This window comes from Miniopterus natalensis, chromosome 7 (assembly GCF_054644295.1).
Source record: "Miniopterus natalensis isolate mMinNat1 chromosome 7, mMinNat1.hap1, whole genome shotgun sequence".
Lineage (NCBI taxonomy): Eukaryota > Metazoa > Chordata > Mammalia > Chiroptera > Miniopteridae > Miniopterus > Miniopterus natalensis.
Genome location: NC_142087.1, coordinates 74,384,962 through 74,404,619, shown reverse-complemented (window position 1 = coordinate 74,404,619; position 19,658 = coordinate 74,384,962). Strand labels below are relative to the sequence as shown.

The 19,658-nt window shown below is 50.7% G+C and overlaps 1 protein-coding gene across 1 annotated transcript in view; it reads left to right on the top strand.

Annotated features, from left to right (window-relative positions):
- Positions 1-19,658, top strand: part of KCNB1 (potassium voltage-gated channel subfamily B member 1) — a 79,058-nt gene that overhangs the window by 22,227 nt on the left and 37,173 nt on the right. The gene's annotated exons all lie outside the window — the stretch shown is intronic.

The window sequence follows — 19,658 nt, the reverse complement described above, 5'->3', positions numbered from 1 at the left end:
GGCCCTGTGTCTACCTGTCTTGGGCTCTTTCTGTGCAGGCTCTGAGTGGCTTAAAAGCATGTGTGCACACATGTACACAGACTCATTTTGACACTTAGGGACCTAAGCAGGCATGCTTGAAGGTGCACATGTGTCTACAGATGTGCCCGCAGGAATAGATGTCTGCCAGCCGCACGCCTGTGTGCTAGGTACACAAATATCAATGAACAGCGCTCCGCGCACTGCGCGGAGCTAGATGCTAATTGCATGCTGGGGCCCTGGTCTGTGTAGACAAATCAAGCACTATTATGGGACAATAATGGCAGGGGATTGACAGCCAGCTGTCTGTGCCAGGGAGGAGTGGGGACTCATTGGCACAGGGCAATTAGCATCTCTAAAGGGCCTCCAGGCTGAGTGGTGGCTAATTTGCAGACGTGGCCCCATCAGCCAAGCACAGCAGGGGCATGACGGCCTCCCTGAGGATTTGTGAGCTGCGCTGGCTGTGGGTTTTGTCCTAGGAGGAGCTCCCAATTTAAGGGTATGAATGGAGCCTGCCCGCCCATGCCACCCTCGCCTCTGTCCTCTCTGCCGCCTTGTGGCTGGGGAGGATGTAGCGGCTCAGAGAGGGTGAGCAACTTATCCAGGGCCAAACAGCCAGTAGGCCATCGACCCGGAGATTGAACTTGGGTTTCCAAGCTTGCGGGCATCGTGTCTCTCCCCACACTGTCTGGCACTCACGTGCAGCTTTCATGGTTTCTTGCCTTTCCTTTCACTAAAGGTCCCATTGTTTTCTTAGTATTTTCCCTTATACTGATCACTTTTTACATGTAAGCAAGTTTATTTTAAAAGGAACCTGCCATTAATAGAAAAGTAATATCTGATACTCATAAATTGAAGTAGGGTGACCAACCGTCCCTGTCCCCTTTTGCCTAGGACTGAGGCGATTCCCTGGACCTGGAACTTTTCCATTTTAAGATCGGGATGGTCCCCACACACCAGTTTGTGTTGATTACCCTAAATGGAAGACACATTTAAAAATTAATACCATGAAAATGAACTAGATTATTAAACTCTAACTGGCCACCATGACCTGCCGCGGGCTCTGAGCCTGGAGCCTGTTCTCTGTGCTAAAAAGAGAGCTCTGCTAGGCCTGGGGAGCACCCCTTGCCCATAGTCCCTGCCCAAGCCCCAGGACTCACTCTGATTGGCTTAATTTGGTCAGTGCCCACCCTGAGCCAGTCATCGTTGCCAGGGGAATTCACAGTTCTGATTGGCCACGCCTGGAGCCAGCTTCACCCAAGCCACCTGGCTCCAAAGTGATAAGGGGTGGTTCCCCAAAAGGGTGAGAGGATTTGTTACCAAAGAGAAGCCCCTAGACATGTCTGGAACAGCAGATGACCCCTCCATCCTTCCAGGCTCTGGCTCCCAATTTGCCTCCTGCTCCCTGTGTCCCTTCCCCACTCTGGGCCTCAGTCTCCCCATCTATAAAATGGACAGTTGAGGCAGGTTAAGCTGAATGATCTCTAAGCATCTTCCAGGCTTTGACATGATGACACTTGTCTTCTTTGGGACAAGTATTACTGGAGTTGGGGTGGGGGGGGCGGTGGAGTCCTGTTTTTTCCCCTCTCACTTGTTCTGAGATAGATGAGTAAGGGGAGGTCATGTAGCAGAATGAAAGGAGCGTTAAGACATTTCCAGATTTAAATTCCGACGCTAACACTTTCTGGCTCTGTGATTTGGGACAAGTCACTTTACTTCTCTGAGCCTCCGTTTCTTCATCTCTAAAATAGGCAGAACAATAGTATCTATTTACAAAGGTAACAGTGAGGATCAATATTGGCAAAAAGTCTTTGATAAAGGAGATATGTCTGCGAGGTGCACTTGAGTACAAGAAACAAAGTCAGATCAAACTGACATAAACAATAAAGGGCATTTATTGGATGGTATAACTGAAAAGTCCCAGTGAGGTATGGTCCAGGGGTGGGGAGGGGTCATGAGGTCTTGGTGATGTTTGTGATCCACTCTACTCTGCCCTTCTTTGTGAGTCAGTTTGGCTCTTGGGCTGGCTTCCCTCATAGGTGCCCCAAAGGCACCTCGAGACTTACACACCATGTGATCCAGAAGGAAACAAAACTCCCTCTGTTCCAGCAGAAGTCTCAGAAGTCAATCCGATGGGCTAGTTTATGTCACAGGCCCCACTCTGAGCAATTTCTGTGTCTAGAGGATGCATTGTGCTTATTCTGAGGATGCAATGTGCGATTGGGGCAGGGGTGATGTCAGCTTCCTCAGGACCATAGGGATCCCCAGCAGACCAGGGAGTGCTTGTGGAGGGAAAATGCATTCTGGGAAGGATGCAGTCAGATGGTTAAGATCACCAGAGATGGTCTCTGGTGATGACAATGATGAAAGGGCTCTTGGGGATAGCTCCTCTTGTCTTCACTATCATTTTACACAAGGGGAAAACCAAGGCTCAGGAAGAAGAGGTTGGCTCCAGGGGGGTGTCACTTAGAAGATGTGGACTGAGATCTGCCTTTGGCTGGGTTGCTGTAAGACCCCACTAAAATAATAATGCTTTGAGAAGGAAAACAAAGGAGGAAGGACTGAGATGCATTGCAAATCCATTACATGTGAGATTTTCTGCAGCACCATGTCATTTCATCCTTGTAGCCAGCCTGGGAAGTTGGTTCTGTTGTTGTTCCCATTTTACAGACACGAAATGTGAGGCTGAGTGACCTGGGGCGGCTTGCCCAGGGTCATATGCTAGGAGGGGTGCGAAGCTGGCTCTATTTGAATCCCGATCAGAAGGACACTTGCATTTAGTGTGCACCTACTGCGTGCTAAGTGCTTCCCCGACCACTGTCTCTCACTGGAGTGATCAGTGAGTCTGTCCACACTTTGCAGACAGCCTGTCTGCCCATAGCAGGGGGGCATGTACTCAGTAGCTATCAGAGATCCCTTCTTGGCTTCCAGAAATGGTCTATTTTTCAAGCTGTCTTTGCCGGTGGGGACTTTGTGACGTCTTTCTTGTTCTTTCTGCATCTTGCTCCCCACTCCCCACCCCCCAACATTTTCTGGTCTGGCAGCTCCCCAGTGGAATCTTCTCAGTCTTAGAGGTTCCTGGTACCCAGCCCTGGGGCTGGGTGAGGAACTTTTTCTGCAGACACCCAGGTCTTTGTCTGCCTGGGCCCCAGGGCTCAGCCCTGCCCCCAGCTACCCCCTCCAAGGCCCCTCCTCAGCACTGGGTTTGTGCCAATGTTTGGGCTGCGATGGTCCTGGCCAGGCTCGAAAAAGGAATTATTTCTGTCTCCTTGCATAGTTCTCAGCCCAATTCCCAAAATGGGAAGTGGCCTAGGAGGGCTTCCCAACCCCCAGCTCCAGAGGAGGAGGGAGGTAGGGAGAACTTGGCAGAGCCTGGAGAAAGGAGGGGGCCGACATAAGACTCCACACACCATACCCCCCCCCCACACACACACACAAACACACCCCAGCCCCTTCTCTAGCCCCGTGGCCTATAAAAATAGTAAGCCTTTGGGGTGTTCTCAGGCTGTTCCACGTGCTTCAGAGGGAGAGGGGTGGCTCCTGGGATGGGGCAGGGCACTGTGACGATAAGGAGGTGGGGGAATGTGTGGACCCCAACCTCATATCTGAAAGAGGACTGGGGTTAGGGGAAGGGGAGACACAAAACGGAAAAGTGCCTCGAATCCTGGCTGGGGGATAGGCAGCTAGCCCGCTTGGAATGCTTTGTTCTTGCCTTCACTGACACTTAGGGGACTGTCAGGGTCTTGGGAGAAGTGTTCAGACCACCTGCCCTATTTCCCAGCATGCTTAGGAGCCTGAAGTGTTCAGACCACCTGCCCCATTTCCCAACATCCCTCACAAGGCCCAGTTATAACTCTGCCCGGCTTGAATGTCATCGTAAGGACGAGCTGAGTCGCTGGCCAGGGGGCTGGTTAGGTCTGACTGACAGTGTCTGTCTGATTTGTCCTCCACACCGCTGATGACAGGCACTGTCTGAGTGACTGGCCACCTGCCTTCTTGATGGTCCATCTAACAAACCGATTACGTGCCTAGGTCACTGTCTAACCAACTGGATGGTGGGCCGACTGGATGAATGACTGTATCGTTCTGTCCACCGAGGTGGGAGACCGACTTGTCTGAGTGGGTGATCAGCTGCTTGTCTGCCTCTGTGTCTGACTGAACGCCGGGTATCTCACTAAACAGGCGCGAAACTGACTGGCTCCCTGTCCGACTACATTGTCAGAGCTCTGACTAAATGGGTGACTGTCAGCCTTTCTGCCTGCCTGCCTGCCTGTGTGTGTGTCTGTCTGTCTGACTGCTGTCATAACTAACTCCAGCAGGTCCTTGAATAACAGCATTTTGTTCAACGTTGCTTCATTATAACATTGATGAGGGGGAGGAATGATTCCCAGCAGGGGCCACTCCGCTCGGTGGAGTTTGCACGGTCTCTGAGGAGGACTGGCATGTCTACATTGTCCCCGTCTGAGTGAGTGTGAGAGTGTGCCCTGTGATGGAAGGGCATCCTGTCCAGGGTGGGTCCCACCTTGCACCCTGAGCTGCCAGGATTGGCTCCAGCCACCCCTGGACCTGAACTGGAATAAGTGGGTTGGAAAAGAATTCTCTTACTTGTTTTTATTAATCTTTCTTAAATGTATGTATAGCTCACACTTATTTCCATGTTTAATGTTAGAAGTGTTTTTTGAGTCTTTACTTAGAAGTTAGATGATCTTTATGAGACCAAAAATAAGCCATAGAAACTTACTCTTGTTTCTGTCAATTAGCCTGTGGTCAAATTGCTTTCATTTCACTTGAAGATGAAGTTTCCAAGTACCTATTGACGATGTTAAGTGAGGACTTACTGTAATTTGATGTATAACAATTGCCTTCTGTTCATCTCTTTGTTTAAATGCCTTTGGAGTGTCTGACTGACCGACCATTTGTCTGTCTGTTGGTCCAGGTCTGACCCAGTGCTGAATGACTGGTGGATGATCGGCCTGTCTCTGTGTCTGTCTGTCCGCCCGGCTGGCAGTCTGTTTGACTGTTTTCCTGGGTGTTTGGCTGGCTGTGATTAGATGAATGACTGAGCCTATCTCTCCATCTCCTGGTATGACTGCCTGGCTAGCTGTCTCCATGTCTGATTGACAAGATTGCTGACAGACAGCCTGTTGTCTGTCTGTCTTCTGGGTGCCTGTTGTATCTGACTAATAGATGATGATGAAAGATCTGTCTGGCCATCTCCTTGTCCGACAGACCGACTGGCCATCTCTCTGTCTGCCTGGCTGTCCGACCATGTGCCTGATCAAATGAATGAGTGACTGACTGACCATCTGCCTGTCTCTGTGTCTGGCTGACGAGATGGCTGATAGGCAGACTGGCTGTTTTTTCCACTTCTACATCCCACTGACTAGCTCACTGGATATTTGACTCCCCAACAAGGACATAACGCACAGGCTGTCCTAGGTAGTTGTTGGGCTCAAATGACGCACATCTGGACACCCCCACCCAGCCTCAGCAACACGCTTCCTCCCCCCTTCATGCCCCCTCCCCCAGGCCCAGAGGAGCTCAAGTCCTTTCCCTTCCACAGGGAGGGAGGGGAACTGGGTGGAAAACTCAGCCTCTGCTCAGTCTCCTTGATTCCAAACGTTTGCACCCTGTGGGGGTGAGGAAGGCGTGATGGCTGTGTGTTCCTCGTGCCATTCCCCACCCCCATTTGCAGGGAACCCCCCGGGGTCTTAAGGAGGAAACGGTATCCCTCAAGGAGGCCACATGGCATTCTCCAAACATGACAGGCCCTGCCCGGGGCCCTGCCAAAGCTGGAAGCACCTTGGGGGACCCCTTTCAAATCTTTATACCCTTGTTGTTCAGACACGGGCTGGTTCCCAGGACCAGGGGCAGATCCCCACCGTCTGAGGGACAGTCGCTGCTGCTGGGAAGACAGGCTCCCTTTGTCAACAGCCCCACCCCCCCCACCCCCGTCAGGAACTTCACAAGCCCAGCCAGGGGAGAGAGAGTAATGCTTTGCTGGGAGGGAGAGGCAACGTCCTTTCTTGCTGGTGGCACTTCCTCTTGTTAATAGAATTCTGCCCAGCTCGTGGGCGGGCTGCTGTCTGACCTCCCTTCCTTAAAGACAGAATTCAGCTGACGAATTTATTTCAGGATAAACATGTGCATGAGCATGGGAGAAGGAGCTGGGCGAGGAGAAATAGGAGCCTGAGAGCCTTCTGTTTGGAAAAGGGCCTCCCCAGGTCCCCCAGATCGGCCGTGGGAGATGGCAGACTGGACAGTCTTTGCACAGGTGGAGGGAATGACTGGTCCCTGCCTGTCTGGGGTGGGTGGGAAGAGGGCATTCTTAGAGTTCTTCAGACCCCAGGACAGTAGACAATGGCATTTGGAGATGGCCATGCATCTGAGGCCAATGTAAAGCTCAGTGTGTGACCAGGATCCGAGATCGTGGCTCAAGGTCATGGCTCACCATGTTGACTCTGTGGCCAGGATCGGGGCCCAACCAATAAGCAGGGTCAGGATTTAGTATGTGATCAGAGTCAGGACTCAGTGTTTGGTGAGGGTCAGGGCTTATTCTTGACAAGGATCAGGACTTGGTCTGAAACCAAGCTCACTGTGTAACCTGGTCATGGCTCAGCCTAGGACCAGGTCTGTGACCAGGACCAGGACTCAGACTGTGACGGAGGTCAGGGCTTAGACTAAGACCAGGGTCATGAAGGAATCTGTGGCCAGAGTCAGGAATCAGTGTGACCAGGATTAGGACTCAGTCCGTGACCCAGGTCCAGGCTCATTCAGGGGCTGGAGTTAGATTCAGTCTGGGTCCTTGGGTCTCTAAGAATCAGCTCAGGCCCTTATCCCTACAGGATAGACAGGCAGAGGGACCGGTGTGCTACTTGGGGCTCATGCCCATTCTTATCGCTCTTCTACCTGGGCTCTGGGGGCAAAGCCAAGATGCCTTGTGAGCCTGTGGGTCAGGTGAGGGCACGGAGGGGTGTTCTCCAGTCCTTGATGTGCTGCTGGAGGTGGGACCAGAAGGCCAGTGTCATGCCTGAGGGAGGGCTGGAGGCAGAGGACTGCCACCGTGAGCAGGGAGGAGAGGGGAAGGAAGAAAGTCATCAGAGGAAGCAGTTACGAGTGTGGGACTGGAGCAGACTACCTGGGTTTCCATTCTGCTTCTGCCACTTACCAGCAGTGTGACCTTGTGCGAGTTACCCATTCTCTCTGTGCCTTAGCTTTGTTTTCTGTAGAATGGGGATAAAAGTAGTATTTACTTCCTAGGGTGGTTGTAAGGATTAAATAAGTTAAAGCATGTAAAGTGCTTACGGAGCGCCTAGTTGGTTGAAAGTTTTCAGTCAACTTCAGCTGTTCTTATTAGCCCCAGAGCGACACAAGAGTCACACCCTATGAACAGCCCAGGGTGGAAGTCATGTCAGCGGGGAGAGAGCTTGAGCCCAGGCCCCTGACCTCTAGCCAGTTTCCCCAAATGTGTAGCCCTCCCCTCTGTTAGGTTCTGATGTCTCCATACCCCCTGGACGTCACCACTGCAACACTAATGTTACTTGTAGTTACGCCCCTAATAGCTGTGTCCCCCCCAGTGCGTGTCCGCTCCCTGAGGGTAAGTTTTTTATCTTCCTTGCTCACCACTGTATCCCCAGCAACCAGCATAGTACCTACACATAGTAGGTGCTCAAGAAACAGTTACTGAATACATGGTCATAATAAAAGCAACCATTCACAGTGGGCCAACACTGGCTTTGCCTTCCCCAATTTTTTTGATTCAGCCTTTTAAAAACTGATCATTAAAATGAATCCATGCACAAGTAAAGACTAATGCAAACAATACAGAAGAGTATACGATGGAAAGATCGAAATTCACCCCACATCTCCAGGCTCAGAAGAAACCACTGTCTTGGACATCCTCATAAAACCTTTATGTGTTTGTACATTCAGATTCATATTCCGCCAGCTCCATGGAAATGGGGATTCTTGCCTGTTTTTTTCCACTGCTGTATTCCCACTGCTTAGAACCTGGCAAGTACTAGGTTTTCAATAAGGATATGTTGAAAGTTCAAATCTTTTTTCTAATACCAATGAGATTACATCATACATACTGTTCTGTACCTTGCTTTTTAACTATTAATAAATTAATAAATCTCAGACATCTTTTCACATCAGCAAAAATACATTTACCTCATTTGTTTTAATGGCTACATAATCTTCCATGCCATGGACGTACCGTAATTTATTTAAGTAGGCCATGTATTGAGGCAGTTTCTGATTTTCATTTTTTCTCTTTTATAATGACGATCTCTTACTTAAGCTTCACACCTCAACTCTGCGAGCAGTTATCTCTGATTTTGGCCAAGAAGACTGCATCTCAGAGAGATCAAGGCACTTGCCCAGGGCCACACAGCTGACCTCCAAACCCACTCCACCACCCAAGTGTTTTCTCTGCTGTGACCAGTGTTCCTCCCTGTGTCTTCCCATCACCAGCCTCAGAGGAGGCTGCCCTGCAACATTTCTATCAGCTGCACAGGGCATGGTCCTCTGGCAAGGTTTCCTTGGCCTTTGGCAGTGCCTCTGCTGGGCTCAGGAGGGTAGAGTTCCCAGGTGGACTCAGAATCCATTCCTCCAGAGCTGTGGTTAAAGCAGTGACTCTCAGCCGGAGGATTTGGACCCCCAGAGGACACTTAGCAATGTCTGGGACATTTTTGGTTGACACACCCAGGGAGATGGGCACTGCTAAACATCCTACAAGGCACAGGACAGTCCCTGACAAAGAATTATCCAGTCCAAAAGGCCAGTAGTGCTGTGGTAAAGAAACCTCATGTATGAGCACACACTCTGGCACTAGACTTCCTGGGGCCTAACTCGGCCTGCCACTTACTGGCTGAGTGACCTTAGGCAAGTTGCTTAACCTCTCTGTGCCTCTGTCTCCTTATCTGTAATATGGGGCTAAGAGTAGTTCCTTTCTTCCAGATTTGCATATTTGTAAAGCACTTTGGCAAGTGCTTGACCTATGTAAGCTCTCAGTATATGAAACCATAATTGGAATCATTGCCCCGAGAACCGGGTGTAAGAGCTGGAAGGAGATGTGCTCTGCAGAGAACACGGCACAGCCAGGCTGTTCCCCGCTCCCACAGCTCAGCCTCCCCCAGGGAGCGTGGCCATAGTCTTCAGATAGAAATAGAACCCTCTGGATGCTGCTGACCTATGATTGGTCAGGAAGGGAGGAAAAACTGCTCAGAAGACAGTTACCATTTTGGGGGCTGAAAAAGCAACTCCCTGGAGATCCTCAGACTTGGGGATTTTCCAGAAGTTGAGTATGAAAGGGTCTTAGAGGCCAACAACTCCAAGCTGGTCCATGTTACAGATGAGGAAACTGAGGCCCAGAGAGGGGGCAGGACTCGCTCACACAGCAAGGCAGTGGCAGATCTGGGCTGGAAGCCAGCCTAGACATACATGGGTCTCTGCGCAGCTCCACCCAAAGGCCCTTCTTGGGCACAGACCAGCACGCAGGCCAGATTCGCTCTTCCTTCTTGCTGAGACTCTCTGGACTCCAGCCTGCCTGGGAAGCAATGGCATGTAAGTGTTTACAAGCACAGCTTTGACATCAGACAGATGCTGGTTCAACTCCCAGTTTCGCCAGTTAACTGCCATGACCTTGGGCAGGAGGGGAAGCGAATCAAGTGGTATGCTGTGAGGTGAGGGGCCATACAGCGGTCTGCGTAGCTGAGTCCCCTCACCTGCCCTCCAGGCCAAGGCAGGGCTGCAGTCTGGAGCCCAGGTGAGCCCCCAGATGCTGTCTGGGGCTGGGCAGCCTCCTGAGTCAGGCCAGGCCAGCCCTCCTGCTGACTCAGGCAGCCAGTGGCCAACAGGGTGTGAAAAGCCCCAGTGGGCTCCAAGTCCTGACATGCTGGCCTGAGCCGGGCCGCTTACAGGCAGCAGGGGCCAACTTTTTGGGCTAAGCTCTAGGAACCATGGCATCCCTGCAGTCCCCTCATCAGCATCACAGAACCCTGGCCGGGCCTCCCCTCCTTCCATCCACTCCTCAGCCTTTGCAGGGCTGTCATTACCTTTTTCTACAGGTGAAGAACGCGAGGCTCAGGCGAATTCCCAGCCTTGGGACACCAGCTGAGCCTTGTGTTAACTCTGGGCACCCAAAGTGACCAAGACCAAGTCCCAGCCCCATGGAGCTCACCCTCTGGTGGGAGAGACAGAGAGCATACAAACAGGCAAACATGTAAGATAATTTCACGAAGAGATAGCAGTGAAGAAAAAGAGAGGACAGAGGAGCTGAATGACAAGTAGAGGGGCTGTAATTTAGATGCTAATAATAGTGCTAGACACTTCTGTGGTGTTTACCTGGTGTCAAGTGCTGTTTGAAGCACTTTACAAATATTACCGAGTGAGGCAGCCGGTGAAGGCCTGCCTGTCACAGAGAAGACAGATCCTGTTCCTCTCACACCTATGCTTCTTGGTCCTTGAATTTAAACCAGAAAAATAAGAAGCCATGTGAATAGCTGCCTGAGGGCTCTCCAGATGTGAAAGCAGCAAGTGCAAAGGTCCTGGGGTGAGAACAAGCATGGTAGATTTGAGGAACAGTAGGGAGGCCACTGTGTTCATGTGGAGTGAGTGAACGGAGGGTGTCACTTTGTCTGCAAAGTTGGGAGTGCAGATCAGGGTGAGTGACCTTTCAGGTTAGTATAATGGTGGAGCCCAGATTGTAACAGGTTTCAGGATTCCCAACCCAGTGCTGTCTCGGGCCACACTGTCCTCTTTTGTACCCATGCTTTCTACCCTACTCCCGGGAAAAGACATTTTCTAGGGGTCTGTGGGCATCCTGCCTGGAGCCTGGGAACAGGCAACAAGACTGCCCCTTTCCCTTCCCTGCTCTGGTCCAACATCAGCCTTTGTTGAAGCCCATCTCTGCCACTTCCTGATTGTATGACTTTGGAACTTTACCTTTCCGTGCCTCAGTCTTCTCATGTGCCAAGTGGAGACAATCATAGGACCCACCTCAGAAGGTTGTTGTGAGAATTAAAGTAGGCTAAGATATATCAAGTACTTAGAATAGCACCTGGTAAGTGCTTGATAAATTTTGGGTTTTATTATTTTGACTATTTTATGTTATTTTATTTTTATGTCCGGCCTATGAGGTTTGCGATTGGCACAGGTGGGGGTGCTTATAGCCAGCATCACTTGGAAGCCGGGATCATTCTGCCTGGAGGAAATGAGAGGAGGGAGGAGGGAGAAGATCCAGGGCACAGACCCCAGGGAGACAGTATCAGCCCACCCACTGGGTGGCAAGTCTGACCCAGAGGTCCAGCCTCCCCCTGGTAGGGACAGTTCTCATCTGACATTGTGGGCCCAAGACTGAGAGGAGTGCGCAAGTGAACTGTGAGTGAGTGAACTTGTCAGGCACCTACTATGTGCCAGGCACTGTGCCAGGCAACAGTGGAGTGGGGGCAGGGATGAGAGTCAGCTCGCTGCCAGCACCTCTCCTCCCTCTTCCCCTCCTACAGCCTCGCCCACCCACAGGCCTGCAGCTCCGTGCTGACAGCAGGGCGTTGTCATGGGTGCCCAACCCGTGCAGTATTTCAGGCTCCAGGCTCAGAAGGCCCCCCCCCCCCCCCCCCCCCCGCTTTGTTTAATCCTCTGCTGCCACCGGCTCGAAATTCAGAATAATGTCTAAACAAGGGGCCCCGAGGTTCCCTTTTGCACCAGGCTCTGCATATTATGCATCCAGGCCTGGCTGACAGGGAGCTGGAGGCACCCCTCTCTTGCCTGAGCCAATCGTAAGGGATGCCTTCTTCCTCCGGAACTTCGAGGCATTATTTGTTCTATCTAGTCTAATCAAGTGTCTTGTGAGTTTTCTCAGAGGGTCAAGAAAAGCATTTACCCTTTAGAGGAACGGAATGCCCGGGAAGTAGGAACAGAGAGGGCCTGATGACACATTTAGCGTTGGGGTGGCGGAAGCATGCATTACCAGGGACACTGTCCCTGAGGTTTTCCGATAAATCATGCCTCTGACTCGCGGGATACCAGAGCCTCCTAGAAAGGAAGGGGGTGCATGCTGCTGAATGCCGTGTCATTTCACCTAGCCCTTTTCGTTGTTATCATTAGCTCATTTTGCATGGGAGGAAACCGAGACCCCAGAAGGCAATGCTGATTACTTAAGATCCCATTGTTGGCGGGAGGAGGGGGAGTCCAGAGGAAGGGGGGAAGGAAAGTGGGGGAGTGGGCCAAGCCCCAGCAGAAAGCCGACCACGTTAGGAATTTCGTGGGCTCCAGGCTCTTTTGCTTTACTCCATAAAAAACATTAACCCTTATCGTCTTGGCTGCGTGAAATAAAGATGAATGTATCCGTATTGCATATGGAAACATTTTCTGCAGTCTTAAAGTTTGTTTTTTATCCTAATTATTAAAAGAAATGAAAACACTGGGGAGGGGACCCTAGAAGGACCGTGAGCCCCAGGATCCGGGTCTCCCGTGCCTTCTGGAGAAGCGGGTCCTGGCGGGAGGAGAGGCAGAGAGGGATGGAGAGAGGAGGGGGAGAAGGGGCTGCCTCTCATCGCCGAGACATCGAGACATCGGGGCTCCCCTCAGCCCCAGCGTTTGCGCCCTTGGGGCCACTGTGCCCCGGCTGAGCAGAGCTGCCCCAGGGCCCTGCCTGGGGGACTGCAGACGACCAGCCGGTGGGCGGCCACACCCCTGCCCCTCCCCCTACCTGCCCTAGATGTTGCTGCCCCACTTTACAGATTGGACCCGTCTCTGCTGATTTATGCCTTCGCCTGGCGGGCCACACCTGGCAGGCGGCCAGCGACAGTGACCTTTTGCTGCCATTAACGCAGCTAGGACCTTAATTTCCAGGGCATTATGACTAATACCAGCTGATTATGGCCGTTGATATTTATGGATGACACCCCCGGGAGGGGACCTGGGTGCTAATTGGCACTCCCTGCTCCGCGTGCCTCTTTTCTCAATGAGATTTTCGGTTTCCGCTGCTGTTCTGGGTTTCAGCGCCTCCATTTCAAAGGGAAACGGTGCGTGGGGCATTTCCTTCTTTCTGGCTCATTCTGGCACTTCATTCCCTCGTTTCCTTCTGATTCTGTAAGCAGCCTAGAAACGGGCGGATGCATTAGGGACTCCGGGGTACTGCAGAGGGCTGGGGTCACGGCTGAGGGGAAGATGGCTGCTTTGAGCTTCAAGGAGAGTCTGCTTTTGCCCAGAGGAAGTGAAGGGGAGGGAGGCAGCAGGGAATGGGAGCGTTTGCCCAGAAACCGAGCCCTGTCTCAGCCGCCCACGCCTTCCTCTATCTCTAATCAAACATTTTCTGGTCTTTTTATATAAGATGGGATCTAAACCAGCCCCTCCCAACGCCCCGTCTCTGGGTTTGTTGAGCAAATGGGGGTGTTTGGGGGCAGCTGCCTTTGGGGCCCAGATTGGAGAAGACAGATCACACCCTTCCCCCTTCTGGCTCCTAGGCTTTGGGGGGGGGGGGCAGGAGCTGAAGTTGCCTGAGCTAAGAAAGATGTACTTGTCATCTCTTGGTTTCAGGTGGAGATAGATGTGTCACAAACGGCAGTGTGTTCCCATGGCCACCAAGAGAGGGGGGTACTCGCCTGCTGAGGGTCGCGCATGGCCTCACCCACTCATGTGCGCCCCCTCCGCTGGGGCTGGGTGGCCCTGTCAGCATGCCTCCGGGGGCCAGGCAGGCTGGTCCATGAGCGACGTGCCAGGAGGGCAGCCGGATGGAATGGAGCACATGCTTCCTAACGAAAGGGGCAGCCGCTGCCCAGCTCCAGGAAATGGCTGCCATGCAGAAAAAAATGGGCACAGTGCTGCCAAGCCTTCTGATTACCCAGGAGAAGGGGAAATCTGGATCATAGGCACACTGTCCCAGTCATTTTTATGGTTGGCAAAGATGGCAAATAATAAATTTTTAAAGAGACGTGTGGGGCAAACAAAACATGTTCAGGGGCCGGCCGTCCTGGTTGGCCAGTTGATGGCCGTTTTGCAAGCTGAGCAGGGCACGTCGCTGACAAAAGAGCCGCCCCACTCAGCATCCTCTGGGATCGTGAGGTAAGGGAATCCAGGGAGACAAATTTGTAAGGAGATGGGAGGTGGGATGTGCCCAAATTCCCAAAATTGACTTGGCTTTAGGAACTAGAAACTGCGATCAGCGGATCATGTGCCTAAACGATCACTCCGCGTCTCCCTGCTGGTGCTGGGTTAGGACAGGGTCGCAGTGATTCTGCCTGCATCTGCCCCAAGTGAAGGCGTGACCTCGGGCTAGGGCCTTGCTTTCTCTGTGCCTATCTGTACAAAGAGGGAATTGAACTGTTTTCTGGGACCTGGCTGGTGCTGACTGACTGCCCTCCTATGCGTCTTCAGAACGTTGTCCACAGCCGTCACTCTGTGTGACACCCAGGAATTCCCAGAGTTGGGGTTTCACTGTCAAGGCCGGGTCTCCTCCACTTCATTCATCTGTTCTTTAACAATGGCATGTTGAACAACTACTGTGGCAGGCACTGGGCTGGGGGTGAGGGTAATGCACGGAGTAGGACAGGCGAGGCCCCTGCCCACAGGGGCTTCCCTTCCCCTGGAAGAGGCAGGAAAGGTGGAGGGGGCCGTCTGCATTTCTGCTCATTCGCACGGCCAGATGCTACGCTTGACTCATTACCTGCGTTGGTTTGGCAAATGGCCGTCTTTCTAGACTCAGCTGAGCTATTATAGCTTCCAGGAAAGCTTCCCTAACCAATTCCCCATGCCCTTCTGCCTGGAGTCCCTATGACTCAGGATTTGGTTCTGACTGGTCTAAGGCAGTTTCTCAACCTTGGCACTGTTGACATCTGGATAAATCTGTATCATGGTTGCTGTCCTGTGCACTGTAGGACGTTTAGCAGCATCACTGGCCTCTACCTACTAGATGCCAACAGCCCCCCGCACACACACACAATTATTACAGCCACAAATATGTCCAGTTGTCCCCTGGAGGGAAATTTACTGGGTAAGAACTGATTTGAGACAGTTGTGGTGGCCCCATTTCTTTTGCTAGTTATGGCTTAGGTGCGGACATGTGATGCCATCTATCAAGTCTGCTAGGGAGTTCCTGGAATGGTTTTCCTCTATCTGAAAATGATAGGAGGCTAGAAGGATCTTTTTTCCTACTGTTGGGTGTGGTCATGTCTTCACATGATGGCTGGAGCAATGGCAGCAACCTTGGGTCCATGAGGTGAGCCAGCCTGAGAATGGAGCCAGTCATCTGAGGATAGGAGCAGATGGTAGAGAACTTGATCCTTGATGATATTGGTGAGTCCCTCAATGATGGGGTAACCTTATCTGAGGAATTTTTGTTATGTGGGGTAATAAATCCCGTTTGTGCCACTTTTACTTAGCATTTTCTACTTCTTAAACCAAGAGTATTCCTCACTGATAGATCATACTTCAGACTTTATTTCACATATCAACTTCCCCAGACAGCTCTCCCCTTTTCCTCAGTGGAAATTAGGTCTCCACTGTTGTTCTGAACTTTTCTTTGGTGGCATTCATCCCAACTTATGTTGCTATTTTGTGAATCTATTAAGGTCTGTCTTCCTCCTCTAGACTGTGAGCTCCTTGATAACATGGAGCTTGTTTTATCTTTTCTTCCACTTTACTCAGTGACTAACACAGTGCCTGGCACATAGTAGGCCCTCCATAAATAGTTGTTGAATTAAGTAAATGGGGAGATGGATGGATGGATGGATGGATGGATGGATGGATGGATGGATGGATAGATGAATGAAAGGGTGACTGAATAGATGAATAGATGAATGGGTGAACGGAAGATGGTTGGGTAGGGATGTGAAAGGGTGTGTATTAGCAGCTCTGCCTGTATACTTTGGTGGGAAATTCTTCTCAGGCCTGCAAACTCCAAAGCTGAACCTAAAGTCTCAGAAGTGAAGTGAGGGCCCCTGAAAAGCATCTCATTTAGCACTGAGGAAAGAAAGCCTATGAAATTGCATCATGCAAATGCTTCACAAAGAGCAACTTTTTCTTTTTTCTTGATCCCCAGCATCTGGGTTATTTGAGAAGTGGTTGTGAAACCCACAGTGCATGAGTAGCATGCCATGTTTTAGAAAGATGGTGTTGAGAAAAACAACACAGATGTAGCCTAGAATAATCCCTGGATAAGTGGGGCCCTGAGAAAAGACATTTGGTTTTGTTCAAGTGAAATATGGAGAATCATTATATCAGAGGCAGGTGGGGATGCTGTGGCTGAAGCCTCCACCAGAACAGTTAAAGGGGGTTAGCTGAGATGGTACAGATGGATAAACCAAGGCCTACAGAGACCAAGGAATTTGGCAAGTGGCCTAGGTCCCAATCTGGGCAAGTCCCATGTATTTGATGTAACAGAGAGTGTCTCATACTGGCTATGTGACCTTGGGTAAGTCATTTCCCCTCTCTGAGCCTCTATTTCTTTGCCTGGATAATGGAGGCATGTGATGCTCCCAAGCAGAGCACCTGGACCCCAAGTGGTAACCGTCATCACACTGGGTTCTTTTTCTCATCTCTGGTTGGGATATCTGAGAGGGCTGCCTGGAGGCTGTGTCCTACAGATTCTCAACTCTAGGAACAAGCCCACATGTAAATCCTTGGGGCTCAAGGTTGAAGTCCTATCTTGAAATCCTTCTTAAGACATCAGGACAACAGCATGGGGCTGCTCATGCTGGGGACATTTTCTCATTTGTGTGTTCCCCCTTCTGAAATCCTGTTGTCATGGAAATGTTTCTCTTGTTTTATAAAAATGGTTTGGTTGGCATATAATTTACATGGCACAAAAATTACCCATTTAAAATGTATAATTCAATAGTTTTTAGTCTGTTCACAGAGCTGTGTGGCCATCACCACAGTCTAATTTTAGAACATTTTATCACCCCAAAAAGGAACCTCGTACCTATTAGCAGCCATTCTCCGTTGCCACTTTCCCTCAGCCCTTGGCAACTACGAATCTACTTTCTGTCTCTATAGGTTTGCTTTTTCTGGACATTTCATAGAAATGGAATCATATAGTATGTGGCCTTTTGTGTCTGACTTCTTTCACTTAGCATAATGGTTTCAAGATCCGTCCACATTATAGCATGTATCAGTACTTCATCATTTTTATGGATGAATAATATTCCATTGTCTGCATAGACCACGTTTTGTTTATCCCTCATGAGTTGATGGACATTTGTTGTTTTCTACTTTTTGAAGTTCATGTGAAGACTGCTGCCATGAACATTCGTGTACAAGTTTTTGGGTGAATGTGGTTTTCAGTTCTCTTGGGTATACACCTAGGAGTGGAATTGGTGGGTCGTATGGCAACTGCTCCCCTGGTCTCCCTCTTCCCCCCAGACTGAGTGGTCTAATTCAGGTCAGAGCTGTCCTTGGGATCAAGGCTTTTACCTCACATATACCTGGGCATTTCCAGGGTCTCCTCCTCTATCTGAAAATTGTAAGGGACACCCAGCCCACAATGAGATATGGATTCAAATCCTGCCTCTGCCACTTTCAGGCTGTGTGATCTCAGGTAGACAGCTAAACCTCTCTGAACCTCCGTTTCCTCACCTGGAAAATGAGGACAAATGCCATTCCTGACTGGCAAGATAATCAGGACAGTCAGATGGGGGAGTGTGTGTGAGAATTCTTTGTAGAAGCCGAAAACATCTATAGAGATGTTATTTATTCACCCAGGGTATATTTATCAAGGGCCTCTTATTTGCCAGCTACTGTTATGTGATGGGGACAGAGTTTGACCAAGGCAGACAAAATACATGCCCTCTGAGATTTTACATTCTAGTATTTCAGTTCCAGGTTGTGGCCAACTGCTCCGTAATCGAGATTAAACCCTGCTTCCTTTCCAGGCCTCAGTTTTACCACCTGTAAAATGGGTGGGCTAGATCCACCCAGATGCAGAAGAGTCCCTATTTCTCTGCCCCGTCCATTAGTAAAATGGGCACAAATGTGCCAGATACTAAAGACTTCCAAATTCCAAGTGGCACCTTCAGGGGACAATGACAGTGAGCGCTTCCTGGCCACTCAGAGTTGTCCAAGATGGTCCGTCTAGGACAAGCATGTGGACTGGGATGCGCTGCCTTCCCCTCACTCCTCGTCTTGGGGACTTCCTGAGTCCAGCGTCCCCTGGCCCCACTGGCATGATTCCATTCCATCCGCTGGCTCTTCCCCGGAATGGAGCCCAGCGTGGTGGTCCATTCCGGCTGCCGGCCACAGCTGGGAGGGGCCCCTGGGAGTGTGTTCCTCAAGAAAAACAAAGATGCAGGCAGCAGCCTAAAATAGACATGGAAAAACACCACTTTCTGGTTTCTCTCTGCAAGGGTGGCTGAGTGACCCGAGACAGAGGGCCCAAAATGTCTGTATTGGAAACACTGTTACTATAAGGCAGCCGGGGGAGGGAGCCGGGAGCTGAGGGTGCTGGTGGAAGACACCGCCCTTGCATGCACTCCAGGCTGGCGTTTGGCCCCGAGCCAGACTTGGTATCAAGGGCGATTCTCACTCCGCCTTCCCCACATGACTGCTAACTCTGATCGTGTCCCTTTCCTTGCTCCATAATCATCTGTGGCTCCCCATCGCCCTCAGGAGAAGTTGAAGTGACTGAGCAAGGCGTTCAACCTGGGGCCCTCCAGGCTCTGGTCCCAAAGGACTCTGCTGGCCTCTTCCCACGGCAGACTACTTATCGGCAGCCCCAGAACTTGCCCTACATGTCCATGCCTCTGGGACTTTGCTTACCTAGTGCTTTCACCTAGAGTGCCTGGAGTAGTCCAGAAACTCAATTCTAACTGATGAAAGCAAAAAAATTGCTGTGCTCCACTCCCTTCATCCCAAACCAAAGACCCTTAGAGACCTCCGATTGGGGACCTGCACTGCAAGCCCAAGGATTCCAGAGGCTGCTTGTGGCACATAAGTGAATGAAGAGGCCGCTGGTAGACTGCACTGCTCGCGGCCTGTCTGAAGGGCTGCCCGCTGCCCAGCCTCGCCATGTGCTGTTACATGTGCAGGAATGTGTAGCTTGATCTTCCGGTGTTTTAAGAAAGGTTGAAAATTGGGATTTTAAAATGAAGTCTCCCAAATTTTATAAATGTTAGCAACTAAGTCAGTTTTTCTGAAACACTGGTTAGCCCAATCAAAACCTGTCTGTAGGCCGGATTCAACTGACAGGCCACACATTTTCAATTTCCTTCTCCTTGTTACAATTAGAACTAAGTCACAAATACATATGTATGGTTTTATTGCTGAGGCTGGATTGGGTGCCTTCTCCTAGGGTGGTCTTGATAATATCTCTCTGAAGAGATGAGCTTTGTGCAGAGACCTAAAGGCTGCGGCTGTCTGGGGGAAGAACTTCCCAAGCACGTAGAGGAACAAGTACAAAGGCCCTGGAGCAGGAAAGTGCCTGGTATGTTCGAGAAACAGCAACAAGGCTGTGGGCTAGAGTGGAGTAAGAGAGGGAGAGAGGGGAAGGAGAGGAGAATAGAGAGAGAACCAAGTTCAGATCTGTATAGGGCGTGTGGGACCCTGAATTTAATGCATAATGAACAGTTAAGAGGACAAACATGAATGAACGAATGAATGAATGAATGGATTCCAGACCGCTTTCGCTGCAATATTCATATTTT